Source organism: Urocampus carinirostris, chromosome 15, assembly GCF_059441175.1.
Source record: "Urocampus carinirostris isolate Australia breed hairy pipefish chromosome 15, RoL_Ucar_1.0, whole genome shotgun sequence".
In the NCBI taxonomy this organism is placed as follows: domain Eukaryota; kingdom Metazoa; phylum Chordata; class Actinopteri; order Syngnathiformes; family Syngnathidae; genus Urocampus; species Urocampus carinirostris.
The window spans coordinates 26084182-26092486 of record NC_142363.1 but is presented as its reverse complement, the minus strand read 5'-3'; the positions used below and the strand labels follow the sequence as shown (position 1 = coordinate 26092486).

General features: G+C 39.9%; 1 non-coding gene across 1 annotated transcript; it reads left to right on the top strand.

Annotated features, from left to right (window-relative positions):
* Positions 1 to 5769: 5769 nt before the first annotated feature.
* Positions 5770 to 5851, top strand: trnal-uag (transfer RNA leucine (anticodon UAG)). Its single transcript has one exon. It is a non-coding gene; the product is annotated as a tRNA-Leu (tRNA).
* Positions 5852 to 8305: the final 2454 nt, after the last annotated feature.

Here is an 8305-nt window from a genome sequence, read left to right as displayed (position 1 = left end):
TTTCACCTGTAGCAACTTTGCTGCTTGCACTGACTTTCTTTGGAGGCATAATTAGGGGCTAAAACACTTCGTACACCTATATTAAAAGCGAAAGCAAAACTAAGCACGTCCGCACGCGATAACAGTTGGTCATGAAAAGAGCGATCTACACCCGTACGCCGCTCAGCATCGCACCCTAGCGTACGCACACACGCATTACCGGCGTTCGAACTCCGATTTTTTGACCGAACAGCGAAGCAAGAATTTCTCAAAATTTTTGGTCGGACTCCGATTTGTTCAAACTGAGAGGCGTTCGAAAACCGAGGTTCCACTGTATATACCATACACACTTTGACTTTATATCGCTAATCAACTTATTTTCATTTCTTATTTGGTTTTGGAGAAAGAATGGCGTATAATCTCAAGTCAAGTCCTGTTTATTTGTATACCCCTTAATCACAAGAAGTCTTAAAGGGCTGTACAGACTATATGACACAACCTCCTGATCTAAAACCTACATGGGGCCAAGGAAAAACTCAAAAACCTCAACATGAGGAAAATGAAGAAACCTTGGGAAGGGACCGCATCTTCCAAGATGACCAGGCTACAACGGATGTTGAAATAACACATAATACACAGATTTTGTCAACATGAAATATAGGTCATTCATAAGCTTTACAATATAGGTGTGTTTGAGGCATAGATTTGAGACATTCCACTGAGGTTTCAGATCGAGTCTCAGAGAGCAGAGCATTCCACATGCTCTCGAACGCTGTAGAACGCTCTCGAACCTGCCGATCTCTTCTTGGCTCATGGGACCACTAGTAGACCAGCATTTTCAGAGCGAAGAATCCACACTGGAACATAGGAGTAAATCAAATCTGAAAAGTATGAGGGAGCAAGTCCATGCATGATTTTGTATACTACCAACAGAACCTTAAAATCACATCTTAAGCTAACAGGGAGCCAATGCAGGTTAGTGGTCTTAGTTAAAAGCCTCACTACAGCCTTTTGAACCATCTGCAGGCTCTTGATTTTGGACTTCGGGAGACCGGAGAGTCGTACATTACGGTAATCGAGACAAGAGGTAACAAACGCATGAATTATAATCTCACACTTGTGCAAAAGAACCTTAAAGATTTCTGAAAACACTCTGGAAATGTTAAAATAACGAAGAGCTAATACACGTTGGGGCATCTTTGTGTGAAACTCATTGCACTTCAGCTTATTTCACATTTCCAAAATGTTTTCAGAACATGTTTTGTGCGAACGAGTATTGGCCATTCTTACTCCAAAATCAAATCTGAAATATAAAAAAATTGTATTTTTAGTGGCTATTTAATATCAAAGTGTGCACACATTTTTTGGGTCACGTTGTGTATAATTTTTTCCCTTTCATATATTTTTATTCTATGATATTTTAAACATGTAAAACAGAAACATTATTTAACTACAATGATATGGCAAATAGTGGGTAACAGTAACTAATTTTGGTTGTCCGTGTCATCTTTTCATTATTGTAATGAATAAAGAATCCTTAACATGAACTAAATCAGCATGTCTTAAAATTAGACACCAAATTTTTGTAATGAATATTTCTCACTTTACTAGAAAATAATATTAAAAATAGATAGATAGATAGATAGATACTTTATTCATCCCCGAAGGGAAATTCAAATACAGTATTGTACGATTTTAACAGGAAAACACATTTAAAAATGTAAAATAAAAAACTAATCCTTAAAAAGAGCATCATTTTTATTCTTTCAAAGCAACATTTTATATTACAGCTTCGATTTCAAGTTGACTATTTTAGTGTACTGTATTACCACAATAAAATAAATCACAATAATATTATGGGCAGCACGGCGGCGCAGTGGTTAGCGCGTGTGCGGCACAGTTCTGAGGTCATAAGATCGAACCTCCTGTGTGGAGTTTGCATGTTCTCCCCGTGCTTGCGTGGGTTTCCTCCAGGCACTCAGGTTTCCTTCCACATTCCAGAAATATGCATGTCAGGTTAATTGGCCGATGGGATGGGCTCCAGCACCCCCGCGACTCTACTGAGGATAAGCGGTGCAGATAATGGATGGATGGAAAATAGGATTATAACATTTTCAGTAAATTATATATTTTGATTAAATAAATAATATCAATATCAATATTCCGCTCGAGGGAGGCTAAACTGTGGTGCAGTTTGTAATATTTAGCACCTCCTAGTGGTAAAAACAAGAGCAAAATACATACTGTCATATAAACATGCATTTCTTTAGGTTTGACATCCATCCATCCATTATCTGCACCGCTTATCCTCAGTAGGGTCGCGGGGGTGCTGGAGCCCATCCCAGCTATCTTCGGGCAGCAGGCAGGGGACACCCAGAACTGGTTGCCAGCCAATCGCAGGGCACACAGGGACAGACAACTCGCTCGCTCATTCACACCTAGGGACAATTTGGACCGGCCAATTAACCTGAAATGCATGTTTTTGGAATGCACCCGGAGGAAATCCACGCAAGCACGGGGAGAACATACAAACTCCACACAGGAAGTCCTGTAGCTGGATTTGAACCCATGACCTCAGAACTGTGCCGCACACGCGCTAACCACTGCGCCGCCGTGCTGCTTACGTTTGACATTACGTGTTAAAAAGGAAAACATTTCCAAGAGGTTCGGCAGATCAATGAGAAGAAAAATGATTCTTCATTGTCATTTTGAGTCTCCGTAGTTTGTACTCTTCCTTGTATTTTTTAGCTCTCGTTTCCGGTTGCACTACATAATACAGCTCCATTTAGTGTCCCTTAACAATTTGTATTTTTTGCCCTGAAAGATAATGACGGAGATGAAAGTCTCAGGTTTTTCGACTCTTTTCCAATGCAGATACTTTCTTTTCTTTTTCTAAATACAAAGGAACTTGAGTCTTTCTCTCTTTTGATTTGCTTCTTTATCTTCTAATTCATCCTTTTATCCTTTGTCTGGAATTACAGTAGCGGAAATTATTCTTTTTCTTTCAGTTCGCTACCTTACCTATTCCATTGTGGTTGTTGAGAACAAAAAAAATCAATCCTATTACAGGGACATTCCATTCTTGCTGTATAGAGAAAAAATAGATAATCGTACCCACGTCACAATATTTATGGACCTGAAAGTATATGTGACACCCACATAATTGAGTGTATGCAGTGAATGAATGAATGTTGACAGATGCTTGTAACAGGGAACACCCCCAGTCATGTTTTTGCATTATTATGTTATTTTATTTATCGAATAATATTTGTATGTTAATGTTGTCTCGTTTTGTTGCGCATGAATTATTTAGCACTTTTCTGTTAGTTTTGCAAAACCTTTGCACTTGTAGTCCTGTTTTTGTAATCAGGCACAAGGGCAGCTAAGGGGTCCCTGAAAGTGACAGGGTTGGCCTATTAGAAGAATGAAAGAGAGACGAATGAGAGAAAAACGGGAGAGTGCACAGAAACAAAATGACAAATTTTTAAAAAGTTGATGCAAACTGAAAGGATTAAGACAGTTTCAACCAACGCACACCGCACTTATCATTGTCCCCCTTGAAGCGTGCAACATTGTCATGTCCAGCATGGTTGCCGTGGCGACCGGCTGGCCCCGCACCCTGGGCACCGGCTGTAGCAGATCGCCTAATTTGCGTGAGTGCTTCTTAAGGGGGGTTTTGGGTATTGCCGGTGGCTGGTTCATTGCGTTTTCTGTTCTGCATTAATCTGTTCTGTTTGACTTGAGGAATCCTGTGTTTGCCCGTTCTGAGTAAAAGCCTGTTTTGTGAGTATTCCTAGTCTGAGTTCCTGTTTGCCTGTAAGCCTGTTTTTGTTTTGTTTTGTCCCTGAGTGTTGGAGGACTTTTATTTCCTTAATAAAAGTAACTGATCGTTAACGCGAATGAGTTCACCCTTCCTACCTCCGATCTGGTCCGGTCTCGTGACACAACATATATAGATGTCGCGCAAGCTTTGTTTATTGTTTGCTGAAAATAAATTGTAAACGAAGCCAAGGTTAGAGAAATACTACAACTGTATCGGGTGGAAAAATTCTAGGCCGGTGAACTCCGTGTCAACCTGAACATTGCATGGACATTGATATGTAATCCTGATCTCATTTTTGGGATTGATTTACTCCAGAAAGAGTTTTAGAAAAAAAGACACAGAAAAAAAGGGGATACGGGGTATGAAGAATTCTATTATTTTTTGCAGACATGTAGTGCTATGCTAACTGTTTTTTTTTTTATTTTAGTTCAAGGATGTATTGCAATTAAGTAGAATAGTGCTTTTTTTACAGTTGTATTTTAGGCTTAATCGATAGAGATACATAACAGAAACCGAAGGGGAGGGGGGCCCAAGGCCGAGCGAAGAATCCTCGCTCCTGGGAATCCAGATGGTGAGGTGTTTCCACCCAAAGAGTGACGTGCGCAAGAAATAGAATAGAATAGAATATGCCTTTATTGTCACTGTTACAACATGGGATATGCTGTGACAACGAAATTGGACGACTCCAGTTGGGTTGATGAGGGGGGTGAGGGTCAAACAGAGTTGCCGGAAACAACCGGAATGTTTGATCTTACATTACACATAGTCCAGTGTTTTCCGAATTGCTCAGTCCACAATTGAATGGATTTGGGAGTACAGTCCATAAACATGCCCGATTAAAGTCGCGTCAAAGGGCGTCATCAGAGAACGGGAGAGAAGAGAGCCAATAATCATGTTACGAAGTAGACGCCATGTAACCAATAAAACGGGAGTGGGTAGTGTTTTTGCTGTCTTCATTGGAATATTGTATGGATAACTCTTCGGGGCTCCTCGGCAAAAAGTGCCTCTCCCTGATGACCACGGGGAAGCACTGATTGTATTGAGAGGGACCCCAGCCCCCAATACTGTATTAGTTTTTTTCAGTTAGGAATAAAATCTCGAGTGATACGGCTGATTGGGTTCTTGGTCTTCTCTCTTACAGAACCAGTACGCATAATTGTTAGGAAAGAAGCTAAGGTTAGTATCGGTTTGAATGGTAAATTTATGTTCAACAATTTGGAGTCAGATTATCACTTTGAGTATCGTGATAAAGACCTTAGACCTACCAGGTAGTATAACAACTCAACAAAAAAAACAAGCGGCAACATGTACTGAGCGTGGTTCAAAAACTCCATTTTTCAAAAGAATGCGATGGATCGTCGTATTTCCGACCATTGTGAAATAAACACAGTAATTGTCGCGTTGAGAAATTGACCTTCCCCTTTTAACGCGCGGCGGTAGCGCGAAACCCAATTAGGGGATTGATTGCTTGGCTTTCATTGTCCTCGGCTGCATCAAAGGCGGACGGATGAACCGCTGCCTCGTCTTTTATCGGAATCGGGATTGACTCAGGCAATCAGCTGCGGCCTTTTTTCTCTCAAAGCTCTTCCAGTGATTGAAACGCTTCCTCATTGTCCAAGGACGTTGTAAAGGAAATATGCTGGAAAAGCCAAACCCGTGTTAAGACCGATGCTATTGCTAACGAGTACAAAAAGTGATTGTTCAGTAGCTTTTCAATTACGGAGTAACTCATTACCTTGTTGAATCAATACATTTCCAAAAACATCTTGATCCAGACCAGAAGATTACAGACAGTGTGGCTGAGTGTTTTTTTTTCTCTCTATCTCTTCTTCTCTTCTCTTTTAAGGTCAGATCTTGAAATTAAATTGTAATTTAGCAATCAGCAATAGACTCTTCTTTGTTGCATTCCGGGTACCTTCGAGACTCTGTACAACAGATACATTTTACTGCCAGGGTGTCAATTACCAGGTAGTGTGGCCGAGCGGTCTAAGGCGCTGGATTTAGGCTCCAGTCTCTCTTGAGGCATGGGTTCAAATCCCATCACTGCCAGTTCTTTACCTCTGTCTCTTTTGTTTGAAATCAAAAGGAGCCCAACAATTCCCAATTTCACGGCCTACAGTATGTTAAGTCATAGTTCTATATAATTTCTTTATTTTCAACTTGTTCATTTTTTAGTCGTGAAAATGAAAGTTAATTATTCTTATTGTAAGTCATAGCCATAGGCACTAATGCTAGGTCCAATACCTTTCTTCTTTGATTGGAATACACAATGAAAGACAGGAAATATCAATTTTAGACAATGTAATTACCTCAAAAATTCCATCGCGGAAGATCACAATAAGTAAAAACCAGCTTTCATCCCTGTTAACAAAATTGATTTCATCGGGCAAAGGTTGGGCACCTTGAGTAGAATTTCCCCTAAGGGTGACAGGCCATTGTGAGTGGGACAGTGCTCCATTCACACATGGGATCCCTTTGATGTTTAATTTTGTGATAGATTTGTAATCATCTTAGGGATTGCCATTAGTATTTGCATTTGTAAATTTCTACAGCCATTGCCTGTGGCTCATTTATGGTTGGAATATTCTGTAATAAAAGCTTTGAAGGAACTGACTTCTCGTCTCATAACCCGGATTTAAGAACGATCACGCGGAGGAAGAAAAGTCATGTCAGGTTAAGTCATGTTTATTTGGGTCCCCCTTAATTACAAGGAGTCTCTAAGGGCTACACAGACCACAGATAATTGCAAATCACAGACTATTATTACACCATCCCCTGATCTAAAACCTACATGAGGGCAAGGTAAAACTCGAAAACCTCAACATGAGGAAATGGAGAAACCTTGAGAATGGACCGTACATGAGGTAATTCCCCTTCCAGAATGACCAGGCTGCAATGGATGTTGTAATAACAAATAATACACAGAACTCATCAACAGTAAATATAGGTTATTCATAAGCTATAGAATAGAAGTGTGTTTTAAGCCTGGATTTAAACACCGCAACCACCGAGGTTGCAGATCGAATCTCAGGGGGCCAACAACAATGGAGAACGCTCTCGAACCTATGGTTCTCTTCTTGGCTCTTGGGATCACTAACAGACTCAAAAATCTATTCCTTAGCTGGAAATTTTGGTTTTTGAAGCAATTCTGAACGTTTTAGTAGTGTCTTAGCAAAAATATTGGCATGCTGAGCTCCATCTTGTTTTCCTTCCCGAAAACAGTGGGGACTCACCTGAGAAAAGAAAGCTGATAAAAATAAAAGCGTATAAATACATACACATTTTTGTTATTTTTCTGATTGTACTCTATTTTAACATTTTTTTTTTGTTTCAGTGTAGTTCCATAACACCAATGCTAATGCTAACAAGCACGACAGTCGAGTGCTAAACAATTTGCACCAGATGATTATATTTTCTATTTGTTTTGGTAACGTGTTCGCTTAAAGATTCGCTTTGCTGAGCTCCGTCTCGTTTTCCACGCCATGTTTCCTTCCTGGAAAAATATTTGCGCCAGGCCGCTGCCACCATTCCATCCTTCTCTCAGCTTTTTCATTGAAATACAAGCAAAATAGCTGTCAGACCACTATAAATCTTTTCATTTTTGCCAGGGGTTGAAATTCTTTTTTTTTTTTTTTAAACACAACAGCATTGAAACCTGTCAACATGTACCATTGATTTACGACAGGAGACACCTAGAAGAAAATTTAAGTCATTTTAAACGGTGCACTTCCTGTACTAGCAGAATGTGCTTCCTTTAATGCAGATAATTGCGAGCCAACAGTAGTTGTGTTTCTATGTCGCATTCCGCCTGTGAAAATTACTTTCAGGTTATATGAAAAATGCGTATTTATTGCACAAAAAAAACACTGTATGAAAAAAAATCGTTAACCTCATGCGAAAATACCACGACTGAATTTCGTTTAGATTTTAGGTTTTATGCATAGTTGGAATTGGAGTTCTAAAAAAATCCATAATTTAAGTCAAGTCATTTTGCAGTGTCTCAGGAGGTAGAGCGCTCATCTTGGGATCAAGAGATCGCAGTTTGAATCCCGGCTCCTCCGTGTTACATGTCGAAGTGTCCTTGGGTAAGACACTGAACCCCTAATATCCCCAATATGCAGGTCAGCGCCTTACATGGCTGCACAGCCGCTATTGGTAAATGTGAAGCACACTGTTAAGCACTTTGGGAAGTCTTGACTTGCAGATCATTTCATTTCATGTTGATTTGTGACGCCCTTAATCACAAAGAGTCTCAAAGGGCTGCACAGACCACAGATTATTGCAAACTACAGATTATTATGACACCATCCCCTGATCTAAAACCTACATCAGGGCAAGGAAAAACACAAAAACCTCAACATGAGGAAAATTAAGAAACCTTAAGAAGGGACACCACATGAGGTCATCCCCCTTCCAGGATTACCAGACTGCAATGTATGTTGCATTAACAAATAATACAAAAATATTATCAACATAAAATATAGGTTATTCAAATGCTATAGA